This window comes from Mytilus galloprovincialis, chromosome 8 (genome assembly GCF_965363235.1).
Source record: "Mytilus galloprovincialis chromosome 8, xbMytGall1.hap1.1, whole genome shotgun sequence".
NCBI lineage: Eukaryota > Metazoa > Mollusca > Bivalvia > Mytilida > Mytilidae > Mytilus > Mytilus galloprovincialis.
In genome coordinates, this window is record NC_134845.1 from 63,281,475 (window position 1) to 63,304,609 (window position 23,135).

General features: G+C 32.4%; 1 long non-coding RNA gene across 1 annotated transcript; it reads right to left on the reverse strand.

Moving 5' to 3' along the window:
• Positions 1-3,749: 3,749 nt before the first annotated feature.
• Positions 3,750-21,825, reverse strand: LOC143043440 (uncharacterized). Its single transcript, XR_012968389.1, has 4 exons — positions 21,603-21,825; positions 21,318-21,370; positions 19,987-20,061; positions 3,750-4,555 (listed from the first exon to the last, which is right to left on the reverse strand). It is a non-coding gene; the product is annotated as an uncharacterized LOC143043440 (long non-coding RNA).
• Positions 21,826-23,135: the final 1,310 nt, after the last annotated feature.

Genomic DNA, 23,135 nt, shown 5'->3' on the forward strand with positions numbered 1-23,135 from the left:
AAGTGTGAACAAATCTTATGTACAGGTACAAATGTAGCTAAACAAGGTGTATAGAAGTGTGAAACTAGTGTACATTACATTAAACCAAATGTAAACATGTTTACTGTACACGGCGTTTGATGTGAACACGACCTAAGACACATCGTATACAAAAATGTAAATTCACACTTGATAACAGTCATTTTCGGGAATTACACAATTATGGTATTGAAATGCAGTATGGTAATTATTTGGACAACTAAAAATAAGACATAACATATTATTCAATCCAAACCATAACAGGAACATAAAACAATAAATACATAAATGCTAGATGTACAAAATACCGATACACGTCGTATAGCATTGCAAAAACCACAATCTAAAACGTTTTATCCCCGGCTTAGTATATATCTAGGATTTTGATTGGTTAAAGCACGTCGTTACAAAACCCATAGCCCCTGGGTGTTGCTAACCCATATCCCCGGACGTTGCTAACCATTATCCTGGGGAACTTCACGCAAGTTTTCCTTAGTTCCATGATTGCTCCCTGAGAATATTGAATTCTCTAGATTATCCATGATGTTTGTAATTAAATATTTAATTCATTAACGATTTTGTCCTATTATGCCGATCATTTACACTCATTTCATTAAATTTATCACTTAACTGCCTCATTTTCAAGGAATGGGACTCCTGATCTAGCTATGCAAATTACCCACGTTGACGTCACATCATCTATGGCGTAACGCTCACAACATTGAGCGCCAAATTTGACTCAATCCAGTTTCTCTGTCTCCGTATTAAAAAAACGTCTTATATTTAACTATCTGTAGGGTTCTACCAAAGGTAGTACCCTACACCCCGAAAAAAATATGCAAAATTTCCAAATTTCAATAAATCTTTTTTAGATAATGAAAAAAACTTTGTTTTCGCGTTACACTTTGTACCCGAATTTCCATAAAACTCCCCCGATTCGGACTAAGACAAGGGATAAATTCATTATCTAAAATACGCCTCATCATCAGTGGTGTACTGGGGTGTAGGGTTCTACCAAAGGTAGTCAAATATAAGACGTTGTTAATACGGAGACAGAGAAACTGGATTGAGTCAAATTTTGCGCTTATTTAATTACAAACATCATGAATAATCTACTATAAAATATCGTGCGTTAACCAATCAAAATCCTAGGTATATACTAACCCGGGGATAAAATTACACTTTGTACCCGAATTTCCATAAAACTCGGCCGATTCGGACTAAGACCGGGGATAAATTCGTTACCTACGTTCATATCCGTAGATATAGGTATTTTAACACTCTTCAGTACCATGTACACCCTTCGGCTACGCCTCATGGTGTACTAGGGTACTTCAGGGTGTTAGAATATCCATATCTACGGATATGAAGGTAGATAACTTATAATATAGATCTCCCAATTTCGATATGGTGTCCATTAAGTTTACGGAATGTCATTTTTTATCTTTCCTCCTCATAACTTTGTTGGAGCAGTTTCTGCGTAAGGAGAACATTCCTACATTTTAAGTCAGTATCCGGACGTAGGGTCTTCAACAATGAACGAATCATTCATACCCTACAAAAAGGTCAAGACGGCCCCTAGCGTTGACTTAAGAATGTACTTATATGATCTAAGGTAAAATTAAATAAATTAAGAATTCAAAATTGATACTTGAAGCTTAATTAGGAGGTGTTACATCTTTCAAAGTCGACCCGAGTTATTTCAGTTTGAAGAAATATCCGTTCACAACAGTGCTGAAGCCGTTTTGAACTTGCCATGAGGCGAGATTGTGTTGTTTTTTGTTTATTTTGTTGGGGTTTTTTTTGGGGGGGAGGGGCTCCGTGTTGGAAGCCTCACTCACAGTTTAAGGTGATGGATAGCAATTAAAGCGATACTATTTTTGATTGCATGTATTGATGTGTATCACATTCTAATGGAGATTTAAAAACGAAATAAAATTAATGTCACCAGGAAACATATTTCCCAGTGCATCTTCTAGGAAACATGTTGGTCTTGGATGTCTTTAGTGAAAGCTTCGTGTTTAGGCATGCAGTGAAATGCAAGTGTCTTAAGCAGATGTTCGGTAACCTATGAACACGAATTTGAACATTCCAAGGAAAATTTAAAATAATAACATTTTGAAGACACTTTTCAATTGTTGACGCTTCATTCACCAACAAAAATGATATCCACGATGTAGCCAACAGTGTTGAAAACAGAAAAACCTATCCAATCAATTGTTGAAGACCTTGGTTAACATCTAGTTATTATACAAATTGGTATCTTGATATTCTTAAGGGGTTTAACACTTTTCGTTGAATTCAGACTCTATGCTTTCAATCAACGTATCTTATGTATTTGTTTTTCTTATCCAACTGTAAATTGTACGAGCTGACCTCCATGCAAACCTCAAAATATATTCATCACAGCGATGATCGTTGACCTGTACAATTTTATCTACGGAAGCCGGTTAGTATCAAGGTGGAGTTTTATTTTTTAGTCGTTGTAACGACTTAGCTAACTTGTTTTAACGACTTAGCTTACTTGTTTTAACAACTTGGCTAACTTGCTAAAACGACTTAGCTAATCTAACTCGTTAAAACAACCTAGCTAACTCGTAATAACGACTTAGCTAACTCGTTTAAACAATTTAGCTATCTCGTTTAAACAACTTAGCTATCTCGTTTAAACACCTTAGCTTAGTTGTTGAAACAACTTTGCTAATTTGCTAAAACGACTTAGCTTATCTAACTCGTTATAACAACTTAGCTAACTCGTTTAAACAACTAAGCTATCTCATTTAAACAACTTAGCTATCTCGTTTAAACAACTTCGCTAACTTGCTTAAACGACTTAGCTAATCTATATCGTTATAACAACTTAGCTAACTCGTTATAACGACTAAGCTTACTAGTTATAACGACTAAGCTATCTCTTCAAAACAACTGAGCTAACTCGTTTAAACAACTTGGCTAAGTCGTAATAACTAGTTAGATTAGCAAAGTCGTTATAACAAATTAGCTCGTTTGTGTAAACAAGTTAGCTCGTTTGTGTAAACAAGTTAGCTAAGCTGTTTAAACAAGTAAGCCAAGTCGTTAAAACAAGTTATAGCTAAGTTTTTATAACAAGATAAATATGCTAAGTCGTTATAACAAGTTAGCTAAGTCGTTACAACGACTTAAAAATTAAACTCCACCTTAACACTAACCGGCTTCCGTAGTTATCCAATGAAAGAAACAATTATTTTATTGCTGAAACGTCGTCCATTGTACATACTACATAAACAGTAAAAAAAACTATTGAAGGCAATATTATTTTTTTTAAATACAAAGATCTTTTATTGTTTGCACATTTCTGGTGGAAAATTCATTCACAACGTTTTATTTTATCTTATTAGGGAAGTACATCTTGGGGCTAGCAGATTGTATATCTATCTACGGATATAATCGACTACACGATGATTGGTGGTTATTTTTAATTATTTTATCATGGCTCTAAAGTATGCACTTATGTACCTTGGCTCATTTCTAATCATTTTAATCAGCCTAATGGTGTCATCAGGATGATTTGACAGGTGTTTGCCAGAAAAGACCCAAGAGTTATATTTCTGCTAGAAGATGCAAAATAACATAATCGACTTGCTCATGTGACGTGTCACTGTGTGTATTGTTTGTACGCAGGTCTGGGTGAAAATGTCGAGAGAATTCTTTGATATTATTCTGTCAATTGTTTTTTTTAAATACATAGATAGTACAAAAGAATATCATTTATTCGAATATAAGATTAACATAACACATAAAAGGATAAAAGGGTCAACAGGGATTACAGAAATATTGCAAAGTAACATTCTGGCAACTCTTAAAGCGATTAGTACTGATATAAGAAGCGAGTTTGTTTGTTAAGGGATTTGCACTAAGCATTTACAAAAATGCTAGTGTCATAAGGACCACCTTCCTTTATGCTTAAAATTACATAATCGATTAACCTTATTATGTTGAATACATTTTGATTCATGAAGTTGATCAATATGCAATATCGGACTAATTCCATTTCGGACTTGTATACGCTCGCAACAGTTATAATGTCCTTGTATGGTATTTAAGCATTCTAATGACGATGGTAGGGAATTGCTGCCTTTCTTTTTATTCGCTGTATTTGTGAATTTTGTATACTTGTGTGCGTCTGTATATTCTACAATGGGCTGATAAGGATTAAGATAGCCACCACTTGATATTATAACTTCCTCGTAACTCGAAACATCTTCATTAGTTGATGGTCTTGTTTTCTTTAAAATTTCGTCTTTTGCCATAGCAGTCTCATCAATTTCATCATATTCATGGTGTACAGTTTGCACCCAATTGTCCTCCACCAATTCTATCCTATTGTTTTGAATTGTAGTGTCTGTCACGCTTTGTCGATCAAAATTTCTATGAACCTTGTATGAAGCTTTTGGTCGCAAACGTCGCACACATAAGTTACAAATTGTCATCAAAATCATTGTACATATGACGCATAAACAATAAATTATTACATTAATGTTGAATGATGCATGTGAACCTGAAAAAAAAATACGAATGTTGTTCACTAGCAGAGGAGCAATTGCATCCATAAACAAGTTATATAACATATTTTGGAAAAACAATTACTTAATGTCGTTTGTTAATTCAAATAAAAAATGAGTAAAAAAAAACTGTTACACGGCCGACACTCGACTAACCGAGAGATTGGTCGGTTAATCTATATTGAGTATGCGGCTATATCGGCGGTTGGTCTGTTAATCGGGTTGGCTAAAATCTGTTAATCAGGTGTTATCGAGAAAATCATTGAAAGCTTAGCATGTTTCATTGTATAACTTTCTAAATATATTTTCATCATAAAAAGTATTCATGTCTAACAAAACATTTCAATGTACTGTACAGTGGTGTTATTATTATTTTTCTAGCTTCGACGTACGATCTATCAAATGAAAAGGCGGGTTACTCATCAATAAATTTATACACATTTTACACACATAAAATGTACACAAAATGACACATTGGTTAAATTTACTTGCATTCAATATTTTGAACATCGAAAAAAGAAAGGCATTATGTTTGTTCACCATATTGATATCATTGTGTGAAAAATCTACACGAAAATCTGTATTTTGGTGACATAAATCAATCTTTATTCAAAACCTGGTCTGTTAATGGGTCGGATATATAAAACCCGGTCTATTAATTGGTCTGTTAAGAGTTATGAAATGCAATAAAAGTAAAATTGTATTGCTATATGGGGTGTTATCGGATCAAATGATTAGGCTCAAGACGAGCGGCTAAAATATACGAAAACAACACATGAGCAATGAAACATAACATATACGGAAACAACACATGAAATTGAAAATTGATAAAAAATGGTTTCAAAAAGTGTAATATTGAAGTAATATTAATTTCATCCAAGAATGATCGTATATATCATGTTGATTCTGTTTAATTGTCATGAATGACACAAATTTGTCATCTACATTGGTAACCAGTATATAAATCAGAGATAACCGTCGTAATGTAACTAAACATCAGTAAGTAAAATATATTGGGATGACAACACATGAAAAATAAAGAAAGAATAATGAGTAAGATAAATAAAATGTAGAAAAAAATGGCATAACAATTTAAAGAATACAGAAATAAACAATACCCCAATCAGGACTCTCATGGTATACACGAGAATCTGGATGGAAACGCAGAATATAGAATAATATATAAGGACAGTAGAGAGTGATACATTGCTAAAAACGAGAGAAAAATAATACTTGTTTAAGAATACACACATGAAACACCGATGGCTGTTGAAACAGTAACGGGTTGCGATGTACTTATATTGGTGACAAATTCTAGAAGTTTTCATGTGGACAACTATGGTGGCAGGTTAATGCCATTTTGCGTCTTATCGCTTTAGCGTTTTCGACTTTGCGATTTCGCCTTTTCTCGATTTCGCTTTTTCGCTCTATAGAATATGAAAGGCGAAATCGTGAAAACGCGAAATGGACTTCACCGGCCACCATAGACAACTGTAGTTCTCCTCTGCACTTATGTAGAAAGGAACTAAACGGAATAAAATGAATTGAAACTTAAAATAACCAAATGTAGCTGCATTCGCTCCTTTCCGTTTACTTCTTTAGAGTGATTTGTAAACAACATATGATTAAGTAATAGAAGAAAAGAACAAATTGGATGATGCTGACGAATTAGGGTTTAACGTCCAGTGACAAATATCATGTTCATATGTGAACGAGAACACGTTATATGTACCCTGTGTTGTATTAGAAAGACACTATCAGTCGGAATTGAGAACGTGCTACTTCGAACAGACACAAAAATTAACGCTGATTGAAAACGTCAATAAAAAATTCATGCATATTCCAGAGACCAATCCATATCACGCTATATTGAGGTGACACTCCTCCAATAAAATGCAAAGAAAGTTAAAATAAAAATGCTCTTTCTAGGATACTGTGGCACCGTAGTGTCATTTTTGTTTACTCAGGAACATCTCATTCTTAAATTTTTCAAGGGGGAAAATATAAAGGTAGCAAAATTATTGTCGTGGCTAAATAACTCTTAACTGACACAATTTCAATTGTCCAACCCATTAACAGACTTTATTCCCATAATTTTCACTAAAACGTGGTATTATTCACGTTATTTTACAATTATGAAATATTTACTAATGTCAATTTATTTTTTAGAACCACAGTACTATTGTTTGTCCTTTAAATGATATCTAAATTTGTTTGTTTCGCCTTTTATTAAACAAATTGCTATGCGTATAAGCATAAATACTACATACTTACTGAAAACTGCGCAGATTAAAAAATGTTTTTACAAGTGCAAAATGTTCTATGATAGATATCATTTTGTCAGACACTTTTCTTTTTTTGATTTGGTTCTTATAACATGCCAAAAGTCTGTATATTTAATAGAATTTAACATTAAATTAAGCGTTTTACTCTTAACAGACGTATAACCAACCCGATTAACAGACCAATCGCCCATATAGCCGCATAATCAATATAGATTAACCGACCAATCTCTCCCGAGTGTCGGCCGTGTGTTAGAGCTGACTAATTGTAAAATCCAATTTCAAATAACGTTATGCATTTCAGTAAGCTTAGACATGAAATAAGTACCTAGTAAACAACAAGTGATGTGGTTTGTTTTTGTTTTTGTTTTTATTTTTTACTCTGGCTTATGGAAGTGAATTAGAATATTTGGAGAGTCGTGCTACTTTTAAAATGCGTCAGTAGTGACTACACACGTGTAGACGAATGTAAAGTAGGTTTCTCAATTCAATTGATTCATATTTCTCATGTCGGGGCCTTTTGTAGTCGACTATACAGTATTGTTTTTCTCATTGTTGCAGTTACTGTACGGTTGCCTATAATTGCTTGCATCCACTTCATTTGAACTATAGTGGATAGTTGTGTTATTGGCAATCATACCACATCTTCCTATTTTTTAAACACTATGTCACTTCTTTATTATCTCTTATTTACTAGTATGATTAAGAAAACAACAATTAATGGTCACTGCTTTTTAAAAACATGACATCCATGTAAAACATCAAACTTTGTGGCAACACGAAACGCTTCACATATATAACATCTATAAAGACTACAAGCTATTTCATGTACAACTGAAATTGTTTCATCCTTCGGTTTCGATTGTGTGGGTATTTAAAATATACGAGATACAAAAGAACTTCGACATTAGGAGGCTACCAAAGAAAATGGGGACATGAAACATCAAATTACTAGTTGGGGTTTTTTTTAGAGCCAGCGGTAAATGTTGAAACTTAAAGAGTATTCGTATACCACCATGTAATGTTATTTTAATGTATAAAAGTTTCCAGATATAACTGTTTTTGTTCAATAATAGTAACAATTTTATTTTATTAAACGCAAGGCTTGTCTCAAGTTGAAATTTAGAAGTTCAATTAATAAAATAACATCTTAATGATGTGCAGCATCATAGTATGGTATAACTACAATTTAAATTAAGTTGTGTCAATGACGTTTGATGTCAAAACAAGGTTTGAAAACCATTGTAATAGATGAAAAACAAATTTTGAGACGCATTTAAACAAGCTAAGCATTGAAAAGTAAATATGCTAGATACTACATTTGTTTCAATTTTCCATGTAATAACAAATGTTATTTAACAAGCCATTTCTGCAAAATAGTTTTAAGCTAGGACTGCTACATCCACATTGAAATAGAAAAATTAAAAGCGCATATGATACAGGAACTTCCAAAGTACACAGTAAATTATAAAAAAATAGATTTAGTTAAAATATCGCTTACATGTACATTGTACCATTGCAATATTTGAACAGTCATCTCCACAACCACCTCCGATCTTACGCAACTCGAGATTTTGCATTTAATGGTGTGAATACTTGCAATGTAATATTGTTATTAGACACGGAGAACACTCATTTCTATTTTCTTTTTATTTCAATCGCTTGGAAGAATGTTTTATGATGTATGAATAGGTTTGAACACAGTGGCAAATGAAATAGAAGAACACATTAGTATTTACTTGAAACTTTATCGATTGTTCTATTTTATGCAAATGCTACTGTTTTATTTTTTGAAACTGCACAAGATCATCAACACTTCTAAATACATTTTATGAATACTTTGAAATATGAAACTGAAACATAACCAAACCTAAACATTTTTTTTGGTAATGATAGGTTGTCAAACAATTTAAATTTACACTTGATCATATCATATTTATGCATACATTTTTTTCTAAAACGGGTAGTTTCACGTATGCTAAAAATAAACTCATTAGGAAACCCATAACATCTGTTTATGAAAAGTGCAGTTTACAAAACGTAACATTTTTAAAAATGTCAGTTCAATCTTTTTGATAAAATCGTTCAGCCAATATTGCTAAACGGCAGTGAAATTTTTGGATTTATTGATATAGATGCAATAGACAGATTCTACTTGTAGTTCTGTAAACTTGTGTTAGATTAAAACAATGGATAGCTTCTAGGCACTTATCTATCCTATGTCAGTATAATTATGTGGAACTTCGTATGGTAACCTTTTGGTCTAACATTGTAAATATATTTGCGATAGGCGATGAATTTCATTAAGTCGTGTAAATGTCTTGAAATTCGGAAGTTTATTTGTTTCAAAAAATATTCGGGTATTGAAACAATTGTGTAAATTAATTAGAATTACAAATACAGAAGTATGTTCTCCAGGTTGAGGGTCCGTGTATATCTGCGTCCATTCGTTTTTCGTTTTGAAATATTAAAAACAAAAAACAAAAAACGAAAGTGTTTTCATTTTTTGTTTTTGATTTCTTAAAAACCAAAACGAAAAACGAAAGTGTTTTCATTTTTCGTTTTTGATTTCTTAAAAACCAAAATGAAAAACACAAGTGTTTTCGTTTTTCGTTTTTGATTTCACAAACAAAAAAACGGAAAACAAAAGTATTTTCATTTTTCAATTTTGATTTCTCAAAAACTAAAATCGAAAAATGAAAGTGTTTTTATTTTTCATTTTTGATTTCACAAAAACAAAAAACGAAAAACGAAAGTGTATTTATGTTATCTTTCCAACACAGTTTAATTGTCATCCAAAAATGACAATGTTGTCATTTGTCATTCATTTAAAGGTCGTTAAAGTATACATGCACAGCGGTTGTCAGATCAATACTACTTTAATCGAAGATAATGTCGACGGATGCAAAAGTCTTTAGCAATCGGAACAATATGGATGCGTGAACTTTATTACTTTTAAGTTTAGAAAGGTCGATCCAAGATTATTAGAATTGAAGACCAAGATCCATCTGCCAGTATTTTACGAACTACGAGGACGATAATGTATTTTGCTTGATTTAATTTTCAGAATTTCCGCAATTTCACATTTCAAACTGGGATATTAAATTGGTTTGTCATTAGGAGCCTATAAGGTATTAATTTTGCTTATTTGTGAAGACTATAAGGTGACATTAACTAGAGGTCGTTGATGGGGGATTATGGAATTGAGAAAAGTGGACAAAAAATATAAATAATAGAGACAATGGACCAAGAAATGAATAAAATAGCTAGAATAATGGTGTTAAAATGTAATGATAAGAGAATAATTGTCAAAAAGTATAAAGAATAGAGAAATATGGCATAAAATATCAAAGAATACAGAAATTAAGAACCCCGAATCCAGACCATCATACTAGTTGCCTTAATGAACGTTAGTTTGTCTCTAGGAGATTGCTATTGGTTATCATATGGTTTCTCTTTATTTTTATGTCTATTAATTCAGAAGCATGCTTTCATTATTTACCAACATTTTACATAGCACATTATAAAAAAAAGAATATTATTTTGCAAACTACCATAGATTTCCGGTAATTGTTCTGCATAGACCACACCACATTGGAGTTCCTGTAATTTTTTTCAAGTGGACCGCAGTTACCCACCCTACCCCATCATTACATAAAAGTTAATAAACAAATGTCTACGGAAATACTTCTGTCCGAACAATGTGTAAAGGGGAGCTTGGTAGCTGATGTCTGCTGGAGAACAAAATCAAGGTTGCTGTTTAGCTTATTTTTTTCAAAGATAGGTCCAAAGTTGGGGTCGAACACCGAACCCCATCCTTACCGAAAATGTAATAAAAATTGTCCTCACTAGGTGCAAAGGGAAGCTGGGTAGCTGGGGTTTACAGTAGAAAAATCCAGGGTGTTGTTCTGCTTAGTTTTTTTTTTCTTCTAAAGTAGGTCTTAAGTTGAGGTCGTATACCCTACAAAAACCCTTTATTTACCAGACAGTTAATAAAAAAAAATTTGGCAATACTTTTATCTGCTCTAGGTGAGAACGTAAGCTAGAGATCTAGGGCCTACTTGATCAAAATTACAAGTTCATTTATAGCACGGATCAATCTTTTTTAAGCTAATAAATAATTTACTTGTCCACCATACTTTGAATACAAAAAACAAACCTTTTGTCCAGTCATATTTAAACGAAATCCACTAGTTCAGAGGTAGAATGTTTTGTAAAAACAGTTTTGTGTGGCAAAAAAAAGTTAAAGCACGAGTGCAACTTTTTTTTCTTCTAATGCAGAATTATTATTACTTTTCATTTCACGACAGGATGCCGATAATAAGGAAATCTATTTCACCCAATAGTGCAATTTTGCCATCATTAAAAAAAATCATAATTATTTACGATTCTATAAACAGGATAAACACTCCAAGTGTTGACTATTTAAAATGTAAAGCGGGCAGTATGCTGTGTAATATATCGAAAGCGATTGATTTTGGCTTTATATAACTAATAATAACATAAGATGTATGTTTCATTATAATTCGTTATTCTGATTGGCTAACTGCACATCTCGTGTTACATTACACAACGAAAATCATTATTCATGATGACACGAGGTCCCACAATAAAGTGCAAAGGTGAATTTAATAAAAACTTGATAAAAATCGTGTTTTCATGATCCTAGCTAAAACATGTAATTATAAATATTGAATGCTTCTTTTTGTAACTTCATAGGGTTGTAAAAGCGTTGACCGTGCGTACATTTTCAGAATGAAGCGCTTCCGCTTTTCATACAAAATGTATTTCGGTCATCCCTTTACACCTCAATGAAGTAACAAAAAAAAAGCATTCAATTCTTAAATAAACCAGAAATGAAATTTTAAAATTCATTGAAAAGTGTCTTTGACTGCTTAATTATATTTTAAAAACTGATGATATAGTGGTTATATATTAATAAAAACATTTTAAGTACGTTTGAGTCTTATGCAATATTTGTTTTTATATATTTGAAAACTGACTGCTACCGACTGGTTGCTTGAGCCTGGTCTCACAAACTCCGCATTTTCATTACAGCCGATTACATTGAGTGTGTAGACAAAGGTAATATCTTTGGATCGCTTGTTTGTTAGCTGAACTATGAAGTAACTAGGTAAGGTATACCACCCTCCTGTAGAAGGAGCCTAGTCCTACAGACAGATTGATTGGTTATTTGTCGAACTAGTCTACTCTTAAAGGAGGGTAGTTTACCTTACCTAATAATACAAGCAAGCTAACCAAGGATAGGCTACCTTTGCCTACACACTCAGTGCAATCGGCTGTAACGTTTTTACATTACAGGTTGCAACACCTTGCCAAATCATTAGGTTCCAATAAACGTTTGGAAAATTTAGTTAATGTGCTTTCCCATAGGGTTTTATGCAGAACAATTACCGGAAATCTATTATGGAAACTTGCAAAAACAATATCAAAATCGAAATCTAAGTGAACAATGAAGTTACTCACATTAAAAAAGGTTGAGACATTGAAGGCCAAATATTTTTTTTTATTCTTGCGTGTCTTATTATAATCAGACGGTAATCGAGTTACATTGGTGAAATTAACACTACAATACAAATAAAGGATTCTCAAATGATCATGACTTTTGCTTGTAGTAAAATGATCAATGAATCAATCAATCAATCAATCAATCAATCAATCAATCAATCAATCAATTGATCAATCAATAAAATTGAGGATGGAAATAAAAAATATGTCAAAGAAACAACAGTCAGCCTAACCAAAGAGCACAACCGAAGGCCACCAATGAGTCTTCAACACAACGAGAAAATCCGGGCTTCAGCTGGTCTCTAAATAAAAATATATACTAGTAATGTGAAAATGGACGTCACACTTAACTTAGACAAAAAAAAACAACTAACAAAGATCAGAGTCTACTGTCTTGGGAGAGGCTCAAAAATACGGCGGGGCTAAACATGCTTTGTTAGATCTCAACCCTCCCGCTATACAATTATATCTAGCTCATGTAAAATAAACAAACACACAACAATATGCACAGAGAAACTCAGTTTAAAAGAAATCCGAGTCCGAAGACAAAATAGTAAACAAAAGAAACTACACAAAACGAATATGATTCATAAATTAACAAAGAACTACTAGCAGTAACTGACATCCCAGCTCCAGACCCCAATCAAAAATATCGAAAGAATATATAGATATAAGAAGATGTGCATGGTATGAGTGCCAATGAGACAACTCTCCATCCAAGTCACAGTGTGTAGAAGGAAACTATTATAGGTTAAAGTACCCTCTTCAACACGAATACTTGGCTCACACCGAATAGCAAGTTATAAGGATCCTCCAAAATTACTAGTGTAAAACCATTCAAACGGGAAAACCAAAGGTCTAAACTCTATATATAACTAGAGGATCTGAAGAGCCTGTGTCGGTCACCTTGGTCTATGTGTTTTTGGTGATGGTGATGTGTTCGTAGATCTTACTCTACAAAACATTGTTGATGCTTACAATTATCTCTATCTATAATGAACTTAGCCTAGCAGTTTCAGTGGAAAATATTTTGTAAAAATGTACAAAGGAGTAGGTCCGGTAAGGGTCGATTTTGGCCTCAAATTTCAGGTTCATCTAACGAAAGTTTTTGGACACTTCTTAAACACTAAAGTGTCTATTTCAATTGATTCGATTAGTTTATGTGAAAGATTTTAACTGATTTAGTCATTAAAAACGCTCTGATTCAAGCTTAAATATGAAAAATCTATCAAATATGCCAAAAAACGTCACTTTTCACATGTATTTTGTCAAAAATGAAAGTGGCCGCATCCGTGTTCATCCTTTGTGAAAATTGTTAAAAATTGACTATAAAGGGCAATTACTCCTTCAGGGGTCAATTGACCATTTTCGTCATGTTGACTTATTTGTAGGTCTTACTTTGCTGTACATTATTGATGTTTACAGTTTATCTCTATCTATAATAATATTCAAGAAAATAACCAAAAGCTGCAAAATTTTCTTAAAATTACCAATTCAGGGGCAGCAACATAACAACAGGTTGAGTGATTCATCTAAAAATTTCAGGGCAGATAGATAATGACCTAATAAACAATTTTATCCATGTCAGATTTGCTCTTAATGCTTTAATTTCTGAAATATAAGCCAAAATCTTCATTTTACTACTATGTTCTATTTTTATCCATGGCTACCATCTTGGTTAGTTGGCAAGGTCACCGGACACATTTGTTATACTAGATATCCCAATGATGATGGTGGCTAAGTTTGGTTGAATTTGGCTAGGTAGTTTCAGAGGAGAAGATTTTTGTAAAAGTTACGATGACGGACGACGGACGCCAAGATATAAGAAAAGCTCACTTGACACTTCGGGCCAGGTGAGCTAAAAAAAAACGAGAAGCGAGAACGACATCAACAAACGACAACTACTGTTTTTTGTGTGATTTTTTTATTACTAGACCAAATATTTCATGATTTTTTATTATCTAGGACTGTATTTTTGATTAACAATTGATAACCAAGTTTAATAAAATCATATGTGTGTATAGCAAACATATTAACTTTGGCTTGAATTTTAATGTTTTCGGCTCTCTCTGCTCGGTCGGAAAAATTGACAAGAATAAAATCCTAAGATTGAACGCTATCGTTCAACAATCTTATTCTCATACACATAAGTATTACGAAATCAGAGATATACATTTTGATTAGATTAGTTCGTCTAATTTACAAATGTAGTGTTATCTGTAGTAAATTTACTGACTTCTTTAATAAAGAATTTGAATAAGAATGTGTCCATACCACATAAATGCCCCACTCGCACTATCATTTTCTATGTCTAGTGGACCGTGGAATTGAGGGTCAGAACTCTATATTTGGCATTGAAATTAAAAAGATCATATGATATAGAATATGTGTACTGAGTTTCAAAAAAAATATATCTGTACATTAACTTCACTTTCAAGTATAGAGATGTGATTTTTTTTTCTGAGACAAGTGCTTGTGACAATCCAAAAGAACTTGCAGTCATTCGATGTTCAGTACTTCAGTACTTTGATTGTTTGAAAACGAGGTAAAAATACCCTGCTACATTCGGTATGTATTTTTGTTAGACCTTTTCTTTCTTCTGTTTTGTATCGATCTCATACATTAAGCCCTTTTCCACTGATTTGTATAGTTTGTTCTTATGCTGTGCTGTAACAAAAATGTCCCGGCTGTTTACAAGCATGTTAAACGCCACAATATATTGTATGTGCCTGTTCCAACTCCGGAGCATGTAGTTCAATGGTTTTCGTTTGTTGATGTCTTTTATATGTGTTTTTCGTTATAAGTCATGTTGTTTTAAAATAGGCTGTTATTTTTCTCAATTGAACTGTTTCATATTTTTCAATTCATGGACTATTGTAGCCGACAATACCGTATGCTTTTTCTCATTGTTGAAGATTATATGGTTGCCTATATATAATTGCTTACATCCACTACATTTGAACTTTGTTGGATAGTTGACTCATTTGCATTAATACCAAATCTCCTTATTAAAAGTTGAGGGGTGTGTGTGTTTCTTTGGAAAATTTCAATGTTTTCTCGCAGGTCACCCAGTTTGAATAGAATATTTTGACATTTTGCTGTGCTCTTGGATTTGAGTTAAGAGCCAACCAAAGCTCACGGCCTGTTGGTGGGTAGTTGATGACTATATGGTAAGCTCTGGATGTCTTTTTGAGTATTGCATACGGTGATTTGGTGATGTCTTCATGTCATGCATTGTGCTATTACTTTATATAGACAGCTTATCAGTCAACCTGATCTATCAAGTAGCTCTCCTCGCCTTTTGTATAGTCAGACGAAAAACAAGATATAAACTGACTTAGCTTGGTATATATGTCGTGTACAAGTTGCGATTTTGTACAGGTTATAACATGTACAAAAATATTGTACATGTTATAACTTGTATAATGCAAAAATACAAGTTATAACATGTACAAAAGTACCTCATACATGTTATAACATGTACAAAATATTGCTTAAAAATGGTTTTAAATTGTACAAAATTTAAAATAAAGTAAAAGATACATTTAAGTTTACCAATGCATAAAGAACAACAATAAATAGGCCAGAACGTGTCTTTTTCTGTAGTGGACAATGATCACAAAGTTTCAGAAATATATGTTTCATGACTTATGTTGGCAAAATGTGTTTTCATGTAATTGTATGTTTTATGCAGTCCATCGTGGCTTAAATAAGTGTGAAACTATTTACTAAAAGCTTGCATTCCTCAATGAAAATTACATTAGATACTAGTAGCTAAATTCTTCAAAAAAATTTAAGAACGATTCCTAATAATACTCCTCCCTCTCGATTTTATAGCATGCAAAGACTAAAACAATGTCTTATATGCTTACTCTGTAAAAGTAAGAGAGAGCTGAAATAGTTTTCATTGGACCACGCTTCATTATCAATATCTTTGGATCTACTCTTCAACATTTTTGGCCTACAACATGACTTATGTAAATTTATAACTCAATTTTTGTTTATAAACTATAAGATCATTGCATGAGGCGAATGTCATTTTGATATGTTTTAAATATATATCCTCTACTTTGAAAGCATGCATTTGTGGCCTTTGGATGTTGTCTGCTCCATGGGCAGGTTGTTTTTTTAGACACATACCCCATTTCAATTCCCAATTTTATTTGTAAACACATCTATCCTGGCTATCCTCATGTCTTTTAGTGTCAACTAGAATGAAAGTATTTTACTATTGCCTTCAAAGTGGACACTCACAATTATAATTCATCAAATAAAGATATGTCCATAGATAGTCATAAGAGGATCATAAGACATGTCCTAAGATATATCTTATGACAGGTCTTAGGAATACTTCGTAATACCCCTGGACATTAACTGGGACAACATCCCTAATGCGCCTCGAAATGAGGAACTCAAAAGTCATGTGTAAAGAAAAAATCTCTGTGTAGTGATATTGGACATGTTTCTATTTTTTACAAATGACTGAACTTAACCATTTGTTGTGATTAGGAAAGTAGAGGAACATAGAATAAATGTGTAAAAACTATAATGGAGCTATTAAATGTGTTCAAAGTATTTAATTTTCAAAGAGCTTATAGTGTTAAAAAGTGGATATTTTACCACAAGGAGCCGCATCACAAAAAAATATTTGGGGTATGCTAATTTACGGAAAAAGTAATCTCACTTTGTACCCCGAAAATTTAACCACATTTGTGAAAATGTCACAGCTTACTAACGAGCTATTCAAGTTTACGATATGGACTGAGCTACAGGAAAAAACGTTACCATTACCGCCTATGTAAAAACAATTAAAGATATTGACCCAACTGTAGCAAAAAGGGACAAACACACTAACATGAAGGAATAATAAAAAAGTTATGAAAATGTTATTGAGGTCAATATCATCTGTTGCGATAATAGAAAAATATCCTTATTTTTCTATTTTGTACAAGTTAAAACCATTTTTAAGCAATATTTTGTACAGGTTATAACATGTATGGGGTACTTCTGTACATGTTATAACTTGTATTTTTGCATTATACAAGTTATAACATGTACAATATTTTTTGTACATGTTATAACCTGTACAAAATCGCAACTTGTACACGACATATACATGTTTATTTAATATACTCATATAAAATATAAAAATGAAGATGTGGTATTATTGTCAATGAGACAACTCTTCACAAGAGACCAACATAACACAGAAATTATCAACTATAGGTCATCGTACGGGCTTCAACAATGAACAAAGCCCATACCGCATAGTCAGATATAAAAGGCCCCGAAATGATAATGTAAAACAATTCAAACAAGAAAACTAACTTATTTATGCACAAAAATTGAACGAAAAACAAAAATGTAAAACATAAACAAACGACAACCACTGAATTACAGGCTCCTGACTTGGGACAGGCACATACATTTTGAATGTGGCGGGGTTAAACATGTTAGCGGGATCCCAAATTCAAGTCAAATTGATATTTTAAAACAACATAAAAGTTCAAAAGTGTAAAAAAAAATTATTTTAATAAATGTTGAAAATATTATTGTGTTTGTGAGTGGAAAACTACTTAAAATTGTAGAACTATTCAAAAGTAGCTCTCGCGTTTTTGTTCTGCGGCTACGTTAACGGAACATCAATCAAGTAATCGATCTTCATGACTATGGCTTCAATATTTAATGGTATAAAATATCATATTCTGCTTGTCGTAGACTCAAAAAGACTTCAAGTTGGAATAGATCTACGAAGACTAAAGAACGTTCATGTGTGGTTTAGCAATTGTACATGCCCACGAAACCGACGTCCAGATATTGTTCGGAAGATGTTTTGAGAAGTTCCGATGCGATTGGACAAGTAAAATTAAACTGTTACAGTATATTACAGAACACAAAACTGGCTATCTTTGCTGTAAATACAAGTTAAAAACCTGACATGGTTTACATTAAAGCTAAAAATCCCAATCCCACGGCATCAAATAATTTAAAAAAAAACATATGACCTTTAACATTGGAGGTCTAAACTAGCATTGAGCCGTGTCCAGGTCCGAAATAGAAAATAAAGAGATGTGGAGTAAATGTACACGGGACAAAATCGCACACAATATATAGAAAAAATACAAATTATTAGTGAACAGGGCTTTTATGCCTGTTCTTCATATTGAAAGGAGCTGGAGGGTCTTCAACGAGGAACTAGACCATTGGTCCTCATTATACAAAAGTAACATAGGTTAGTTAGTGCATCGAACTATACAAAAGCATAAGTTCCTGGTTCGATAACCGTTCCGGTGAGAAAATTTCCAATCCACTATTAATAAATATGTTTAAACTAACAATAGCCACACACTTGACTTTGTGGATTAAATTATTTTTTTCATCATCCTACATATGTCTTTTGATATTGTTCATACATGTAAATACTAAAAGTCTTACACTGTATCTATATATTTTGCTCCGAGACCAGAACATAATAAAATAGATAAATTAAAACTTGCGCTTTAGATTAAGAAAGGGTGTGAAAGATTTTGTATCATTTTTTCCAGTTCTTCTGGAGTCCTTGAGCCCTTCCCTCGCCAACAATATATAGTTTGCTTTATTTGTAAAAGAGGCTAGTTACGCTACAATATTATCATCTTAGATTAACCTCTCCAAACTTCAAAGTAAAGATCACGCACCCTTATTGTTTAGATTGATAAAGACTTTTGCATCCGTCGACATTATCTTCGATTAAAGTAGTATTGATCTGACAACCGCTGTGCATGTATACTTTAACGACCTTTAAATGAATGACAAATGACAACATTGTCATTTTTTGAGTGACAATTAAACTGTGTTGGAAAGATAACATAAATACACTTTCGCTTTTCGTTTTTTGTTTTTGTGAAATCAAAAATGAAAAATGAAAACACTTTCATTTTTCGATTTTAGTTTTTGAGAAATCAAAATTGAAAAATGAAAATACTTTTGTTTTCCGTTTTTTGTTTGTGAAATCAAAAACGAAAAACAAAAACACTTTTGTTTTTCATTTTGGTTTTTAAGAAATCAAAAACGAAAAATGAAAACACTTTCGTTTTTCGTTTTGGCTTTTAAGAAATCAAAAACGAAAAATGAAAACACTTTCGTTTTTCATTTTGGTTTTGATGAAATAAAAAACGAAAAATGAAAACACTTTCGTTTTTTGTTTTTTGTTTTTGATATTTCAAAACGAAAAACGAATGGACGCAGATATACACGGACCAATCTGGATGTGCTTTAAAGTTTATTGTAAATATAGGAAGATGTGGTATGAGTGCCAATGAGACAACTCTCCATCCGAGTAACAATTTATAAAAGTAAATCATTATAGGTCAAGGTATGGTCTTCAACACGGAGCTCAGGCTCACACCAAACAACAAGCTATAAAAGACTCCAAATATTACTTAGTGTAAAACCATTTTTTTTTTTCGATTTCAGCGTCTCATTTTTTTAATGGTTCAAATACTGGTTTGACCATAATGGTTTCCATGTGTGTAAAAGAAATATTTAAGATATGCACTGATATATGTCGGTACCCAATGTTATTTAATACCAGAATTGATACTTTACAAGATATGGTAAAGCCTTATAATTATTACCTTCAGGTTTTTGTTGTAGATCTGTTGTCGTTAAATACGAAACCGTGCTGTTCTCATCTGTAGTCCAAAAATGTTCTGATAAAATAAATCAAATGTTAATTATTTCAAAATTAAAACAAATATATATTAAATAGACAAGAGTCGATATACCTAACAGACCTGTGTTAAAATATGTGAGAACAAAAACCAGGAAAGCGGCTTACTCGAGAAAAAAAACCTCGCAGATGTAAGGCAATATCAAGTAAACAAATCACTTAAAGAAGATCAAGCTCATAAATGGACTTAACCATAGGGGTTAACAATTGCAATGTTACTCATCAAAGTACATCAATTTTGACAAATCTGAGACAAAAAATTGTACAAATATAAAAACTAGAAGATGTGATATGATTGTCAATAAGACAACTCCACAACAGATCAAATAACACAGAAATTAACAACTATAATACATGTAAATAGGTGACCGTAAGGCCAACGTCATATGTTAGTCCAATGGATGCTTTTCATAAACATGCTGAAATTAAATTATTTTTTTCCTTGAATACTTCTTCATTAACAAAACCAAATAAAGTTGCCCTATTTAATTGCCCCTTTTTATAGCATAAGTGTGAGCAGGGGATTTCGACTAACGGGTTGGATTCTTGTAATAAAACAAATTAACACAAATAAATATTATTATATAATCATATTAGGTATAAAAGGTATAATCACAAACATACTGGGCTCCGAGGAAAATTAAAAACGGAAAGTCCCTAATCTAATGGCAACATCGAATGAAAACACACATCAAACGAATGGACAACAACTGTCATATTCCTGACTTGGTACAGGCATTTTCAAATGTAGAAAATGGTGACTTGAACCTGGTTTTAAAGCGCTAAACATGTATGGCAGTCGCATGGAATTCCATTTTATTTACAACGATGCGTGAACAAAACAGACATAATACTATTAGGTAAAATTGTCAAAATGAGGGTAAATCAGTCATCAGTAAAAGTATTATTAGTAATAAAACCAAGATAAATTTTAGAACAATATAACACGTTATTAACTGGATTAAGATGGTAAGCAATGTCAGTACGAACAATCTATACACCAAGACCGTCATGTAGTATTTGTGAACCTAATGCAAAATATTTATATAATTAAATTCTATATTAAATAAAACAAATTGATTTAGACCCGCGAGCTTAATTTACCTGCGTATATCATTATATATGGTTTCGGGTGGAAAGACCTTCAATTTTTAACTTTTATTTTCTTTTTATCCATGTTGCTTGTAAAATTCTTATGTCCAGTTTTAAAGTTTTAAATTCCTTTTGTACGCTTACCGTCATTCGTTACATTCGTAGATGTTTCCACACACCCATGTACGTGTTCACAGCTGTCGAAAAAAAAATAGATAAAAAATACGTATAAATGACTGAAACCAATGAAATGTAACATGAAGAAGTAAAATATCATGAAACACTGAACTACGAAAACATATTTTAATTATCAGGTTGTTGACTATCATATTCAATCAATTGATTGTTCATTTAATTTTTCATGATATCTTTATTTCGTTAATCGATGTATTATATTTAGTTCATTCCTAATGAATATATGATACCTACATTTGGTTTTTCATACAATGACATGTATATGCACACCGTCTGCCAAAGTATCCATCCTTGCATGTCTTGCATTTTTCACCATTTATAGATGTAAAACCAACCTCACATTCTACATAATGATAAAAAAAATAATGCAATTTAAGGCATTGAAAACAAATTGTGAAATGACAATATTGGTCTCTCAAATTGACAAAAGATTGATTGATTGTAGGTTGTCTATAACGACCGGTGATAAATATTTCATGCATTTTCATGTTAATTGCATTTTTTTTTCAATGATTATTATATATATAGGTATATTACGGTATAAAGGCCGTCAAGGACTAAAATCTATGAAATTTGAACAGCAAATTGTAAGTGAGAATATACAATGTATTGGATAGGGACAAAAAGTTTGCCTTACAATAGGCCACCAACGTACCAATGGTTGTTGTATGGGTTTTTAATGTACAAAGAGCGTACATTCTAATTACACGAGTCATCGGATTTAACATCCCGATTCCGACCGACTTAGGCTGCGTACTTGTACATCCCGAACAGTTAAACGGACGTTTCACTGGGGCTAGGATTTCACTGTCTTTTGGAAGATGACTTAAGTTGAGATCGCCTTGAATAAGTCATACGATCTCAGATATCATCTTATGTCTTGCATAGATCCAAAGTGACTGCGATGACTATTCGTCGGTTTGTAAAATTGTTGTTATACTCACATAAATACTGGATACCACATTGACAAGATAGAATTGATAGTGTTTGAGTTTTCCGATTACACTGCATGTAATGTTATGTACAAGAGAGATAATTTAACGTACGTTTCAGCAAATATGTTTATCGACAGATTGTAGGTATTCCTATGCGCAAACATTAAGCTCATTTGATAACAAATTTGTTCTAGTACAATATGGCCAAAGTCAGTTAAAACCCGTCTAAATTTCATTTAATCAATAATTAAAACAATACCTATTTGATGTTATTTTTTCGTTCAATATTTAAGAATTTTCTTAATATACTGCCGAAATTTACCCAAAGGACCTGGTTTAAAAGTATTAAATATATAGGGAAATTTCCTAGATAAAGATATTTCAGTCTTGCACGGGAAACTCTACACCAGATTTTACGAAAGAAAATGGACGATTTTTCCTTTTTTATTGTTAATTTTCCGTTTTCTTTTCTATATCACAACTCGTTCGCCATGCCCGTGTTTGTCGATACCTGTTATATGGCATTGCACAAGGTCGTGTTTTTTGCTCAGACTGTTAATGACGTCTTTACACTAAATTATATGGATATTGGATATGTAAGGATTGACATTTTAGTCTACGATTCACGATATTTTTATCAGTTGTCATAATAAATTGTGTTTGAATTAGCTGGCAGTAACCACGAGTACTTACAGATCTGCATGTCGTGTCTTTCTTGTTGTTGGCTGTATAAGTACCCTGCCACGACCTGTCTGTGTTTTTGTTAGATGTTTTTCTGTTTTGTATTAATCTCATGATTTAAGCCTTTTTTAATTGATTTTTATAGTTTGTT